We start from the raw sequence: 15990 nt of genomic DNA, 5'->3' as shown, positions 1-15990 counted from the left end.
AGCCTCTCAGGCTGTCAGGATGTAAAATGAGGAGAATGAGGAGTGGACGTCATCTGTGGACCTATGGATTAGGTTCATAGATGACGTCCTCATATTGTGGACCGGATCCGAAGAAAAATTTTTGGAGTTTGTCCAACGCCTGAACAGGAATAGTCTGAACCTGTTTTTTACGGCAGAGATTAACTCAATATCCATCAATTTCTTGGATCTATGTATTGAAAAAAACGAAAGAGGAACTCTGGAAACAACAATCTTTCGTAAGTCCACTGCAACGAATGCTTTGCTTCATTATAATAGCCACCACCCAATACCCCTGAAGAAGGGGATTCCGAAGGGGCAAATGATTAGAACGTGACGGAATTGTTCCCGGGAGGAAGATTTCCAGGAAAAGATGAAGCAAATGGCACATCGTTTTGAAGTGAGAGGCTATCCAGAAGAAGTGATCTCAACAGCGAGTGATCACGTAAAAAATCTGGATAGGGAAACCTTATTGCAACATAAAAGTAGCAAAGAAGGAGACGGCAAAATAAGGATAATCGGTACTTATGACGATCACTCAGCTGAAGTAAGACAGATTCTAAACAAACATTGGGGAATCCTTTTGAAAGATAAAGATCTAGCACAATACCTACCTGAGAGACCCCTGATAACCTTCAAAAGGGGCAGGAATTTAAGGGACTGACTAGTTAGGAGCCATCTATCAACACCAAACACACTTCAAACTTGGGTAACAGGTAATCCACCAAGAGGCTTTTTCAGATGTGCAGGCTGTAAGGCATGCAAATATATGCAAAGAGAATCATCTTTTGTAAGCTCTGCGACCAGAAAAGTATATCAAATACGTGATTACATCAACTGCAAAACCAGTGGTGTGGTCTACGTAGCATCGTGTCCCTGCCCCCTCGATTATGTAGGGAGAACAACTCAACAACTGCGCAGGAGGGTATTAGCGCATATAGGGAACATAAATCGGGGGGAACAAACTAGTGTGGCAAACCATATTAGGGACAAGCACGGAAACAATCCGGATGTACTTACCTTCCGTGGAATTGAAATGATTAAGCCAAATGGACGGAGAGGAAATCTGGACCGGAAGCTTTTACAAAAAGAGTGCGGATGGATATATAGACTTGAAACCATTCATCCTAAGGGTTTAAATGAATGTCTCTCCTTTGCATCATTCGTCTGAAAATAGTATAATACAGAACTAAAACTAGGCCACAGTGAAGAGGGGATGTTTGAAGATTGGCGAGACAATCTAGTGGAATTCCTCCGTAATCCCTAAATGATGAGTAACATTTGTTTTTGACTCGTCTATGAGGTAAAAGGAGATTAATGTCCCCAAAAGAATCGATATGAAGTTGATTTGATGGTCTCACGTAAAAACTGATGATATTGACAATAGAATAAACCTCATCGTCTATAAAGTATGCGTCCTTGCATATATGAGACATTGATTCCCATTATTACCCCCTATGGATGAAGCAAACACTCTGATCTTGAGAGAGAATCAGCTGTCTGGTCACAGAATGCGAGATTCATAATATCAAAAACAGAGAAAATGTTTTTGCCACATATATAATCAGTCGGTGGATTACTAACGTCTTGTAGTGTTCATGAATAATTATGCTGCAGTCTAACATATGCTAATTACCTATAACGGATATATCACTTGAGTTGTACAACCGAAGTGACACACAATTTCGGTGAGATAATCGCTAGGTGCGGTAAAGATACCAATCTTCTGCGCATTGTATGACTGGGTGACTACCAGTCTGAGGAATATGTCCAACTATGTGTCACAGGTTTAGGTGAATGAAGGATTAAAATGTTCGCTGCGATCCCTAAGAGTCTCCTGTGAGACAGCTGGTTGAATATTTAATACCATCTGTAACTTACAGGAGCAGGGGACCGGATGATCAGGCCAATAGACGCTCCGAGCATCATTATGTCACGTGATCGGAGTGCTAGGCCAGCGGAACACACCCCCCGCGCGTCACGGCATCACATGATCGTGCCTTCGGTCTGACACGCCCATCTGTAACTTACAGGAGCAGGGGACCGGATGATCAGGCCAATAGACACTCCGAACATCATGATGTCACGTGATCGGAGTGCCAGGCCAGCGGACACCCCCCCCCCCCCGCACGTCACGGCATCACATGATCGTGCCTTCGGTCTGACACGCCCCCCGCACGCTATGGCATCATGCTATCGGACAGTCAGAACGGAGCAGCTCATGCTGCGCTCTATGACATGTCCTTTGATCGCTGATCACGCTGCGGGGAGGCAACACCCGAAGAAGCACTTACAGATGAGTATAAGGAAAATGTATATGATCGGACCTCCGGTCTAACACGCCCCCCGCACGTCATGACATCACGTGATCAGACAGTCAAACAGAGCAGCCTACGCTGCGGTCCATGACATGTTCCTGGATTACGTGATTACGTTGCGAGGAGGAGCCAAGTGTAATACTCGAATAAGCGCATATAAATGAGCGCAAGGGAAATGTGAGAAATATTGGACTGCAGCCTGATTCGCTCCTACAATACAAGCCCCGCCCTGAAGTAGGCGGAGCCTTGGGTATAAGAACCCTTGGGATAGCAACACTTACCATCTCTGCTCATTTTACATCCTGACAGCCTGAGAGGCTGGTCATGTTAGGTTAGCTCCATCCTGAGGAAGCAACCATCTCTAAGGTTGTGGAAACGCGTAGATGGAGAGGGAGGGATAGGTTCCATGGGCCGATTCTCTCCATAAGAACTAATCTATGTGGGGGTTGTATGTTCATCATAATGCAACCCACGTAGACATATACAACTACAACTATAACAGACAGAGTCTATCATTATCACTCTAGTCAGCAGCTGTTGGTGCATCACAACAGACTGCATGTACAGAGACAGAGATTTATCCAAAAGGGCATTGGATATAGGTGATAGCCTAGAATTCATTCTGGGCTACCACCAAACTATCTATGTGCAATTTATTGCAGCTATTTAAATCCTGAAGGATGAGTAGCTCATAGATGAATACTGCAGCTGTTCAATTTAATGCAGCCACTGTCTTTATTCATCTTATATATGTTCTACCTGTAATAATCACTTATACAAGTGGGAGCATCATCTCTCCGGAATAGAGCCTATGTATAAGTAGGAGAGAGAACATATTGACAAATAGAAATCTGAGTAACCCTGGATAGAAAAAGACGTAAGGGAATACAAAAGTGGTAGAAGCGGTAGAATTCTCACCTGCCACGCGGGAGGCCCGGGTTCGATTCCCGGCCAATGCACCTAGATTGTTGGGACAGAGCATTTTATTGCAGCTATTTAAATCCTGAAGGATGAGTAGCTCATAGATGAATACTGCAGCTGTTCCATTTAATGCAGCCACTGTCTTTATTCATCTTATATATGTTCTACCTGTAATAATCACTTATACAAGTGGGAGCATCATCTCTCCGGAATAGAGCCTATGTATAAGTAGGAGAGAGAACATATTGAAAACACACTATTATTTGGAACAACTTATCTCTATCCTTGATAATCACTGAAACTGTCGTCTGGTTGCAATTAACCTTGGTATATAATCACATGAGCCATAAGAAATGAATGGCTCATGCGATCAGTCATAGGCATAAGGGAATACCATAGAGTATCAAGCCAATATAAGCTTGGGTCTGCGTTATACAAAAACATACTCCGGACTTAACACCTAATGGTGACATATCGGGGTGATTTCTATATAAATCAATCACCGCGATATTGTTCTAGAAATAATAAGAACAAATACGACCCAAGCAATATTAATGAGCAACTGTTATAAATGGGACGACAGTACTAGTAAATGTGTGTGTCAGGTACAATATTACTGACTGTAAATTAACAGACATCACTGTACCGTGACTAATCAGAGGACATCAGGTCTACCCTGTGATAGAGAATTAAAAGTGTTCAAGGTCACTGACAGTGAGTGCCTCACCACACTTTAATAAACATCTGGTGGCGCAAGTCATTGACAAATAGAAATCTGAGTAACCCTGGATAGAAAAAGACATCAGGGAATACAAAAGTGGTAGAATTCTCGCCTGCCACGCGGGAGGCCCGGGTTTGATTCCCGGCCAATGCACCTAGATTGTTGGGACAGAGCAGTATTCATCTATATATCTAAGCCCTACTGTTTTTAATTATTGTGTGACTTTTAGCACATATGAGAAAATATAAGGACGCCTTTTTATTATTTAAAAATCAATAAAACCTAAGTTTTATTATTTTTGGTCCTTTCGGTGACAAGTTTCATTAAAGTTGAAAAAGGATTTCATTGCTACGGTGACAATAGGAGCAGTATTATAGTAGTTATATTCTTGCACATAGGGGGCAGTATTATAGTAGTTATATTCTTGTACATAGGGGACGGTATTATAGTAGTTATATTCTTGTACGTAGGGGCAGTATTATAGTAGTTATATTCGTGTACATTGGGGCAGTATTATAATAGTGATATTCTTGTACATAGAAGCAGTATTATAGTAGTTACATATTTTTGCACATAGGGAGCAGTATTATAGTAGTTATATTCTTGTCAATAAGGGGCCATATTCATCTTAATTTGACTACCGAACATAGTCCAATATAGGTGCCTAGCAGTCCCCAGCAGTTGCCTGACCGCTGCTTTATTCATTCAAGAGGTGCATGGGACCCCTGTTCTTATAATAAGTAGTAGACCCCACCAATCAAACATATATCCTCTATACCTGTAGTGTAAAAAATTCAGATTGATGTATAAAATAATTTGCAGCCTTCACTGCCCCCTGTTGGATGGCCCGGGGTATAGCTGCACATGCAGATTTGGGTGTGTGTATCCACTGTGGCTGAGCAGAAATGATAGTAAATTAAATCAGTAATCTAAAAGAGTTTTATCAAAACCGTTGAAATAAATAATGGAGCCGTTGCCTATAACAACCCTTCCAAAGGGCCCAAGGCCTCTGAACAGTAAGTGCTGATCTGCTAGCTGTGGGCCAATCATCTGCTTTTTTAATGCACTTGTTTTAATAAATCTCATCTCTCATTCACAGACCAATCAAGAACCGGCTATACAAAAAGAATCTCCCAGCAGAAAGTATTCAATTTAGAAGTCCAAGTTGTACATTGTGGTCACATGACTCATTAGCCGTGGAGAAATCTAGATGTACCTATGAAGACCCTCAAGCGATCTCTAGGATGCCAGTCACACAGGAATGCTTCCAGGTTGTTATTAGAGCGGCAGTATTTGTCAGCTTTGGATATTTTCTTAATGACCAACGGCAGCGTGACGCTTACGGGATTCATTGCAAACTAGTATGGACCTTAAGAGCTCCCTCTACTGGTATTGTTATGCTACAACAGCCATACACACTGGTCAAAGAGGTTTCCTTTGCATTAGAATGACACTCAGGGGCTGGCTGCCAAATTTTAACCTCGGGGCAAGCACACAGCACTGGTCCTTGTGCGGAGACCCTCATGCACGAAAAACAGGAACTGTGTGCAGAAATTGTCAGATACACATAAAAGACATCTGCCTGCAGAATGCAAATACTTTCTGTCTCTGACACCGGGGTTGACAGTTTGGTATGTTAGTGCATGGGGAAGGGGTTATGCAGAGGTGGTACATCTGTGACAACCCCTTTATTCATATTAATCCTTGCCTTTGCAGGCCTTAATATGTAAATGTAAAAAATACAATATACTGCAGTACTGAAGTATTGCAGTATATTGTAGAAGTGATTAAACAATTGCAAGTTCATGTCCCTTAAGAACACAAAAAAATGTATAATTTAAGTGAAATAAAATATAAAAAAAAATAAGTGGAAAATTAAAAAAAAAAATCCTTTTCTCATTTTTCCACAAAATGATAAAAAATAAACACAAGTGTCGTCACCGCATCTGAAAAAGCCTGAACTTCCTAAGTATCACATTTTTTATCTCGCACAGTAAACACTGTTAAAAAAGAAAAAAACATAATGCCAAAATAGCATTTTTGGTGACCCCACTGCACAATAAAAATAAATAAAAAGTGATGAAAAGTTGTTTGTACTCAAAAAGGGTAGCATTAAAAACTACGGCTCGCTCTGCAGAAAACAAGTCATCACAGCCCATCGAGGGAAGAGTACAGGTGTCGGGGGGCTCAGAATATAACTACAGAAAGCATCTTTCTTTTTCAAAAAAAGGGATTTTTTTTTTTTAAAGTAGTAAAACATAAAAAAAACCTCTATAAATATAGAATCGTTGTAATGGTACTGACATATAGAATGAAGTTAAAGGGGTTGTCCCGCGCCGAAACGTTTTTTTTTCAATAGCCCCCCCGTTCGGCGCGAGACAAACCCGATGCAGGGGTTTAAAAAAAAACAAAACGGATAGTACTTACCCAAATCCCCGCGCTCCGGTAACTTCTTACTTACCTTGCGAAGATGGCCGCCGGGATCTTCACCCAAGGTGGACCGCAGGTCTTCTCCCATGGTGCACCGTGGGCTCTGTGCGTTCCATTGCCGATTCCAGCCTCCTGATTGGCTGGAATCGGCACACGTGACGGGGCGGAGCTACGAGGAGCAGCTCTCCAGCACGAGCGGCCCCATTCAGAAGGGAGAAGACTGGACTGCGCAAGCGCGTCTAATCGGGAGATTAGACGCTGAAATTAGACGGCAGCATGGAGACGGGGACGCCAGCAACGGAGCAGGTAAGTGATTAATAATGCATTATTTGTACATCACAAAGTGCATTAATATGGCCATACAGAAGTGTATACCCCCACTTGCTTTCGTGGGACAACCCCTTTAAGGTCATTTTTAAGTCACTATGTACGCTACAAGAACAACCTCCTCCAACCCCCCCCCCCCCCGCCTCGAAAAATGGCATGTAGGCATTATTTCTCGTCCGTATCATTGGGGGCCACAGCCTAGACCATGGGATATAGCCACTGCCCTAGGAGGCGACACTAAGCAAAAAAGTGTTAGATCCTCCCCCCTGGCTATATCCCCCCTGCAGGCACTCAGCTAATTAGTCTTTAGCTTAGTGTCTGCTAGGAGGCAGACGTGGCTATTTGCGGGAATCCGGGGAGTCGGGGCTTTTCCCTGGCTCTACTGGCCTCCCGGGGGAGACGCAGGCAGGGGGTGTCTCCACCACTACTGCGGCGTCTCACCCAGAGAAGAAAAAGGGGCCCGACCATGCAATGCGCATCTGAGTCGGTTACCCGCCAGCCATAGGGCTCCCCCTCCCTGGAGTGCGCACTGTCTGACGGTGACACATAGGGGGCAGCACTGCTGGAGTGGTCGACGCGCGGACAGGCTGTGGCCCCCCGGACAAGACCCCATCGGGACTCCATACGGACAGCAGCGGCGGCAGTGGCAAGGCACGGTACCTTCAGCAGAAGCAGCAGCAGGCAGTAGCAGCAGCAGTACAGCAGTAGCAGCAGCATCTGTCCCGGACAAGGTCTGAAGCAGGGCAGCTGACAGGACGCTGGGACGCCGGCCGGCAAGCCACTTCCGGTCGCGGCGCTCCGGGGGGCGGGGCGCCGTCGGCCGGCCGGAAAACATCACTTCCGGGTCACGGACGGACTTCCAGGGCAAGCCACGCCCCCTCCGACCGCGACAAGTTTAAAAAGAGCAGGCAGACAGGGGTCTGACTGCTCTCAGCAGCTGAACCTAGTTCTGCCTGCACCCCGGAGCCCAGCACTGCATGTTTCTTCTGACCATCAGAGGGCAAGCATCGCAGCCATCCAGACCTCCACGGAGAAAAAACACCCGGACAGCAGCAGCACCTCCTGTCTCGGGCACCAATAGCTGCAACTACCCCGCAGCAGTCCCTGCCACAACACCTGCCGGGTCACCTACGCTACCAGACCGTGCGGTGGACCCGCGTCGACCTCCGACAGCATCCAAGCGTCAGGACCAGAGACTCCAGCTGGACCAGGGGAACTGCGGAAACAGCTGCTAGACCGGGTAAGCCCTGCCCAAGGCAAAGCACTTTGCGGTGTTTCCCCACCCCTCCCTGTCCCCCCTGCAGGCGTGTTTCCTGTAACAGTACGTAGCCGCCCCGATACCGGGAAGCTGTTGCTCTTGCCATGTCTAACCCCAGATCAGAGGGTTCCAGCCCGGCCAAAGGGAGGGTGAAGCATTACGCTTGCTCTATTTGCAGCGTTAAGTTTGCGTGCGGTCAAACCGACCCCCGCTGCGCGAGATGTACCACGGCACGTGCAGCTCCAGGGACCCCGGTGCCCCCCGCCGCCCCTGTGGAGCCAGGGCCTGAACCCCAATGGGCAAGGTCCCTGGCCGCTGCCGTTTCCGGCTTAGCCACATCCTCTGCGGCAATTTTACGCCGGTTAGAGCCCAGCTCCGACGCGTCCTCAGAATACGCACGAGGGAGGGCACGCAAAAAAAGGAGGTCCCGCAGTAGCGAGGACTCCCCCCGGAGATCGCGACGCACCAGGAGGTCAGACAGATCCTCCAAGTCCAGGCGGTCCAGGGACTCTCATGGCTCCAGGGAATCCGTGCATACGTACCATAGATCAAGGCAGTCGTCACGGTCCCGGTATTCTGCGAGACCGGCCCGGTCTCTCCATGACTCCCCACGAGTGTCTTGCTCACGGGCGTCCCAGGACACGGCCCAAACAGCAGGCGAGGACAGTGGGTCGGAAGACTACGACCACTCAGCGGGCTCGTCAGCTTCTGAATTAGACGAGGAGCAAGTGTCGCGCCTAGCCAGCCTAATGGATAGCCTGGTGATATCCGTAAGAGAAACCCTCCAGGTTACGGAGGAAACAGTAGAGACGGCGCCTTCCACGGTGTCGTTTAGACGGCAGAGGAAATCACGGCAGGTCTTTCCTGACCACCCGGATTTTTCGGATGTCCTGAACAAGGAATGGCAGAACCCGGACAAAAAATTTAGGCAACCCGGGAAAACTTGGGAAATTACGTACCCATTCCCAGGGGGCTTGAAGAAGGGTTGGGCGGTACCTCCAGTAGTCGACCCACCCGTGTCACGACTAGCTAGAAGCACAGCATTGCCAACAGCCGAAGTAGCGACGCTAGCTAACCCGCAAGACAGGAAGCTGGACACTTTGGCAAAAACAGTATTTCAAGCCACAGGCACGGCCTTGCAACCGATTTTTGCGGCTGCATGGGTCAGTAAGGCATTCACAGCCTGGGCCAAACAATTACGAAAAGACATCATAGCAGGCGCTCCACCAAGTGAGTTGCTCGAGCTGACAGACAATGTCATACAGGCAAACAAGTTTGTATGCACAGCACAACTTGACGCAGCCAAATTTGTGGCCCGGGCGTCCGCCGCATTGGTAGCGACAAGGAGAACACTCTGGCTGAAGAGCTGGTCAGCTGATACAGCGTCCAAGATGGCGCTAACAAAATTGCCCTTTGAAGGAAACAGGCTATTTGGGCCCAAACTGGATGACATGATAAAGGACGCCATGGGCGGCAAGAGCACGTCATTACCGCAAATGCCGGCAAGAAAGGAGAAGGTCCCATTAAAAAGGAAGCCGTTTTTTAGGCCCTTTCGACGTCTCTCATCCCGCCCAGGGTCGGGGCAGTGGTCCCAATCTACGAGAACCCTGACAGAGTCAAAGAGGGGCCCCTCCTTCAAAACAAAACAAACATGGCGATCCCGGCCCGGAACATCTAAAACGGCGGGATCAAAAAACGTGGCGTGAGACACTGCCCCCATCTAGTGTCACCAGGGTGGGGGGCAGGCTCTCCCAATTTTGGGAGACATGGGGGAGGCACGTGAACGACAAGTGGGTACAGGAGATTGTGACATCCGGGTACTCAATCGAATTCACGACCTTCCCTCGGAATTTTTTCTGCAAGTCCAGAGTGCCTACCACCCCGGAAGGGGTAGCCAACCTACAACAAGCAGTACAGAATCTACTGGCACAAGGGGTTGTGAAACCGGTGCCAGGAGTTCAGGAGAGGCAGGGGTTCTACTCGAACCTTTTTCTAGTACCCAAAAAAGATGGCAGAGTGAGGCCGGTCCTGGATTTAAGGAGGTTGAATCGATTCGTCAAGACAAAACATTTTCGGATGGAGTCAATCAAGTCCGTGATAACATCCATGCAGCCGGGGGAATTCCTGTCCTCGATAGATATCAAGGACGCCTATCTTCATATTCCGATTCGGGAAACACATCAAAAATTCCTCCGCTTCGAAACACAGGGAAGGCACTTTCAGTTTACGGCGCTGCCATTCGGCCTGTCTACTTCGCCAAGAGTTTTTACGAAGGTACTAGCAGCAGTGATGGCGCTAGTTCATGCGGAAGGTATATCGACCATTCCATACCTAGACGACATACTAATAAAAGCACCATCGTGGGACGACAACATCAGGAGCTTGAACGTTACAATAAAAACCTTAGAAGAATTCAGCTGGATAGTGAACCGCGAAAAGTCATGCTTAATACCAACACAACGTTTGGAATTTTTGGGCATGATATTCGACACCAGACACCACCGGATCCTGCTACCTCAAGCAAAGGCACACAAGCTCCGGCAGAGCGTTCGGTCCCTAATGCAGGGGAAACCACTAACCATCAGACATTGCATGGCTATCCTGGGCCAGATGGTGGCAGCATTCGAGGCAATCCCCTTCGCCCAGTTCCGATCAAGGATGTTACAACACCTGATACTGTCGCGCTGGAATGGGTCCCGGATGACCCTGGAACAGCGGATCCAGATAACCCCTCAGGTCCGAGGGTCACTGAAATGGTGGCTGAAACCTGGCAGGCTTCAGGCGGGACGACCTTTGGGCCCCAGGCGATGGACAGTAGTGACGACGGATGCCAGCCTTTCGGGTTGGGGCGGAACACTGAGGGACCAATCTGTTCAAGGAGTTTGGTCACAAAGAGAAGCAAGGCTTCACATAAACATCCTGGAACTGCGAGCCATCTACCGGACTCTCCGACACTTCGGGCCCAGTCTCGAGAGAAAAAGCGTACGCATCCAGACGGACAACGCCACAGCGGTGGCCTATGTCAACCGGCAAGGGGGAAGACTATTCACTGAGACAGTAGGGTTCTAGTATTGTATAGATTAATTCACTGAAAAGGACCCACTAGAAAATCTAATTTTTATTATTAAAAAATAACTTTTATTTATCCTATTAAAAATTGACAAACATATATGACAACAAAATTTTTTTTTAAAAATAATGCCTCCGTTATCAATGCTGTGTTAGCAAAGAATAACAGTAATTTTGATATTTGTTATTTCTTTTGTGGAGGTATCAAAGTGTAATAGGGAACACCCAGAGATACAAGGGTCACAGAGTAACCAGTTGGCCCAGATTCGGCCTTGACTGTATTAAGGAATAAACCGAAGGTCTCGTATAATTATTCCACTACTTTGGTGCAGTTTATTATAATTTGTTGAAACTGGTACACACGTAGTTATTCTCAAAAAAACGTGGATATTTAGGAAGATATTGCACTCCTAAGGCGCAATGATTGATATTTTTTTGCAATCGATGCGCCTTCTTTTGTTAAAACGATCGACGCGTTTCCTCGGCTCCTAATTATTTAGCCGATTCATCAGGATCAGAGTATCATGTTGTATTATTGTCCACTCAGGGATATATAACTGGGTGTTTACAAGATCGCACGAGGGGCGTGATGCTCAAATTACGATAAAGAGCAGTTAATTTTCCTAGCAATAATAGCCCACTTTGGTTACCAAGTTAGAGGCTACTTTACTGGAAAAAGAGATGTTTGCTCAGATACAGATATGCGATTGAGTCTATGATGACGTCTGATGAATTTAGGTCGCAATCATAGAAACATGTAATGCACTGCGGTGCTGTCATGCGTGTTATGTTTGCCGTTAAAGAGGCAATTATAGATGAGTGTATATGTTTCCACCATATAGTGCTGTAAGGTTATTCAAACGCCGAGAATGAGCTGAGGTAGCTGAATGAGCTAGATAACATTGCTCATTGAAAAGTCAGCTAACCACTGTATAGCTCAAATGAAATAATTGAGGCGCTATGAATCAGCTAAGGTAGCTGAATGAGCTAGATACTATTGCTCATTAAAGGTCAGCAAACCACTATGTAGCTCATTGCAATTGTTCAAGTGTTATGCATCAGGTGAGGTAGCTGCATGAGCTAGGTGATATTGCTCATTGGGGGTCAGCTCACCACTATATAGCCCATTGAAATTATTCAAGTGCTATGAAACAGCTGAGGTAGCTGACTGAGCTAGATAACATTGCTCATTGGAAATCAGCTAACCTCCTAAGTTGATTCATGCCTTTGCAAACGTTTGGAGTGTTTAGCTTGATGTTGCCCACTCCAAATGTACACACATACACACACACAATCGCAGAGCAACCGCTGAGATCTGTGTCTCATGATATTCTGGCAGACCTGGTACGAGCCTGGCTGCCAGAGTTTAAATACAATTGGCACCGCCTCTGCTGGGGGCTCGTGCTGTCCTCCACCAATAGTTGCCAAGCGAGTCATCAAGGGGCGTTTCTAAGGACTCCGGTCATGTGACCTGTTGAAAATAGATGTAACTAATGCAAGATTACGGTACGTGCCGCCGAGTACGCGCACACGCACATCGTGCAGGAGCGCGGCGCTTGTAAGAGGACAAAGTGTCGTTCAACTATGCTCTGCGCCTGCGCTTGATATACTGGAGCGCTCTGCATCTGAACAGGGGAGATGGTGTCTCTCTGTGTGATAACCTGTTCCATAATCACTTGGCATCAATCTCAAATCTAAATCAAGAGATCCCCATAGATGACAAGTGTGTTTAAATTGTCCCTTGATGTTTTTCATGATATTTAGCACTTTGCATTATTTGGTTAGTGCATAATAAAAAAATAAAAAAAAAAAAAGGATAAATATGAGGATGTCATGATGCCTGATGATGCAGGTAAGTATCCTAGTATCTCGTTGGTACCGATATAATGGTTCTGTTCTGTTATTTAATTCATTTTAACACTTACTGAGGACTCAACAGGTGTGCTTTTTAATATAAATAAATAAATCCTGGTATCTGTATAGCGCCAACCCACCACGCAGCACCTTCAGGTAACTACTACCCAATTACCCCCCACCAAGCTGGGCCCCCACTCCACCGACCCCAGAAGGATGGAAGGCCGAGTCAACCCCGAGCCGGCCACCCGACGCACGCGGGGACCGAACCCGCAACCCCCAGGTCGCAGGCGAGAGCCCACACTCCGCACCACACGAGGCTCTTATCTTTTTGTTAGGAGTATAGGTATTCTTGTATGACTTGTAAGTAGTAATTACCTCAGATAAAGGGGACAAAAGACAGACATTCGTTTAGACCATTTGGAGCTACCGAGTTAAGGCGATGAATCCATTGTGATTCTTTCTGTAGAAGTTTGCGATCCAAATGGCCCCTACGTGCTGTGGGTCTTAGAGCTTCAATACCTCTAAATGTTACCGTGTGGGGGTCATTTCCATGCATGTCACGTATGTGGTTAGCCAAACTTGTACTTTCACCGCGGCAGATGTTACCAATGTGTGACAGAACCCTTCTTCTCAATTGTTGGATCGTCTTTCCAACATAATCCCTGGGGCAAGGACATGTCGCCAGGTATACTACACAGGTAGTTCTACAGTTTATGAAGCTTCTTATGGTGTATGTCTCTCCCGTAGCCGAGCTGGTAAAGGAGTTAGTTCTTTCCATGAACGGGCATGCTTTACAGCCAGAGCATCGGTACGAGCCCAAGATCGGGTGACTATTTAGCCAATTCCGTGTATCTGGCGGAGACACGTAATGGCTATGCACCAGTCTATCTTTTAGGCTTCTCCCCCTACGGTAGGTTATTGAGGGTTTCTCAGATAGACAATCGATGAGATTCGTGTCCCGTCTGAGGATATTCCAATATTTTTGGATAATTCCTCTGACTTTGCTTGACTTGTCGTCGTAGGTAGCTACCAGTCTTATAACGCCCTCATCTTGTTTTTTATTTGTTCTTGTCAGGAGGTCTATTCTTGTTTTATCTGATGCTGCTGTCTGTGCCTCCCTGATGACCTCGTCCGGATAACCTCGTTTCCTAAACCTTTCTGCCATGTCTGTAGCCCTTGCCTCATATTCAGATTTTTCTGAGCAGTTTCTTTTTGCTCTCAAGAACTGCCCTTTCGGGATGCCTTTTTTGAGGGCCCACGGATGGTGACTTTGATAATGTAATAAGCTATTCGTGGCCGTGGGTTTTCTATAGATAGTTGTTTCTAGAGATCCCTCTGGTGTTTTGGTGATTCGCAGGTCTAGGAATGTGATGGATTGGAGGTTAATCTCATAGGTGAAGTTCAATCCGAGGTTGTTCTTATTAAGATGGCTCACAAAGTTTTTGAAGGAATCGATCTCACCCGACCACAGAATCAGAACATCATCGATGTATCTGAGCCTAATTTCTACCATAGAGGTCCACTGAGCATTGGACTCGCTGAAGACAAATTTTTCCTCCCACCAGCCCAGGTACAGGTTAGCGTAAGTGGGGGCACAAGGGCTCCCCATCGCGGTACCCCTGAGCTGGTGGGAGAATTTGTCATTAAATAGAAAGTAGTTATGTTCAAGTATGAAACGTAGAAGCTCCAGTACGAATTCATTGTGTCGGTCAAAATGTCTTCCTTTCTGGTTGAGAAAATATTGTATTGCTTTTAAACCACCTGAATGAGGGATAGACGTATACAAGGCTTCCACGTCTAAACTAGCCAGGTAGACTGATTCGGAAACATGTATTCCTTCCAATTTTCTCAGAACGTCTGTCGTGTCTTGGACATAGGATGGTAAAGACTCCACAAAATTACGGAGGACCTTATTGATATAGAGGCTAGAGTTCTGTGTGATACTGCCGATCCCCGAGACTATGGGGTAAAATAAAGGCTGCTCTGTGATTGGTTGTTTACTGTTGTGGTAAAAACGAAGGCTGCTCTGTGATTGGTTGCTTACTGCTGTGGTAAAATAAAGGATGCTCTGTAATTGGTTGTTTACTGCTGTGGTAAAATGAAGGCTGCTCTGTGATTGGTTGTTTACTGCTGTGGTAAAATAAAGGCTGCTCTGTGATTGGTTGTTTACTGCTGTTGGAAAATGAAGGCTGCTCTGTGATTGGTTGCTTACTGCTGTGGTAAAAAAAAAAGGCTGCTCTGCGATTGGTTGATTACTGTTGTGGTAAAATGAAGGCCGCTCTGTGATTGGTTGTTTACTGCTGTGGTAAATTAAAGGCCACTCTGTGATTAGTTGTTTACTGTTGTGGTAAAATAAAGGCTGCTCTGGGATTGGTTGTTTACTGCTGTGTTAAAATAAAGACTGCTCTGTGATTGGTTGTTTACTGCTGTGGTAAAATAAAGGCTGCTCTGTGATTGGTTGCTTACTGCTGTGGTAAAATAAAGGATGCTCTGTAATTGGTTGTTTACTGCTGTGGTAAGATAAAGGTTGCTCTGTGATTGGCTGTTTACTGCTGTGGTAAAATAAAGGCTACTCTGTGATTGGTTGTTTACTGCTGTGGTAAAATAAAGGCTGCTCTGTGATTGATTGTTTACTGCTGTGGTAAAGTGAAGGCCGTTCGGTTATTGGTTGTATACTGCTGTGGTAAAGTGAAGGCTGCTCCATGATTGGTTGATGTGGACAATAAAGACAGCTCTTCTCACAGATGGTTTTCATTCATCAGCGCCATAGTCTTTATACAAGTCGATGTTCATTGGGAGCCAAACAAAAATTGCAAAAGTCTTTAGTTTCCATATAAGAAGTATAATGAGAGCGCGCCGCCTCCTACCACAGTGACTGATGGCAGCTTATACCATACAGCAGGGGCGTACCTAAAGGCTCAGGGGCCCGGGTGCAAAAGTTCAGCTCGGGGATTCCCCTTGGACCTAAACCCCTCACTCCCCCGTACCCATACCTAGATCGTGCTGCATACATGATCTCCCCCTTGGCGTAATCTTTCCAAACATGACACATTTCCTGCACATGAACATTT

At 46.2% G+C, this 15990-nt stretch overlaps 1 pseudogene; it reads left to right on the top strand.

Moving 5' to 3' along the window:
• Positions 1 to 5134, top strand: part of LOC136577871 (serine hydroxymethyltransferase, cytosolic-like) — a 95381-nt pseudogene extending 90247 nt beyond the window's left edge.
• Positions 5135 to 15990: the final 10856 nt, after the last annotated feature.

The sequence above is a fragment of the Eleutherodactylus coqui genome, chromosome 8, assembly GCF_035609145.1.
Source record: "Eleutherodactylus coqui strain aEleCoq1 chromosome 8, aEleCoq1.hap1, whole genome shotgun sequence".
Lineage (NCBI taxonomy): Eukaryota > Metazoa > Chordata > Amphibia > Anura > Eleutherodactylidae > Eleutherodactylus > Eleutherodactylus coqui.
Note: the sequence above shows the minus strand (reverse complement) of the source record. Positions and strands in the feature narration are given on the sequence as shown.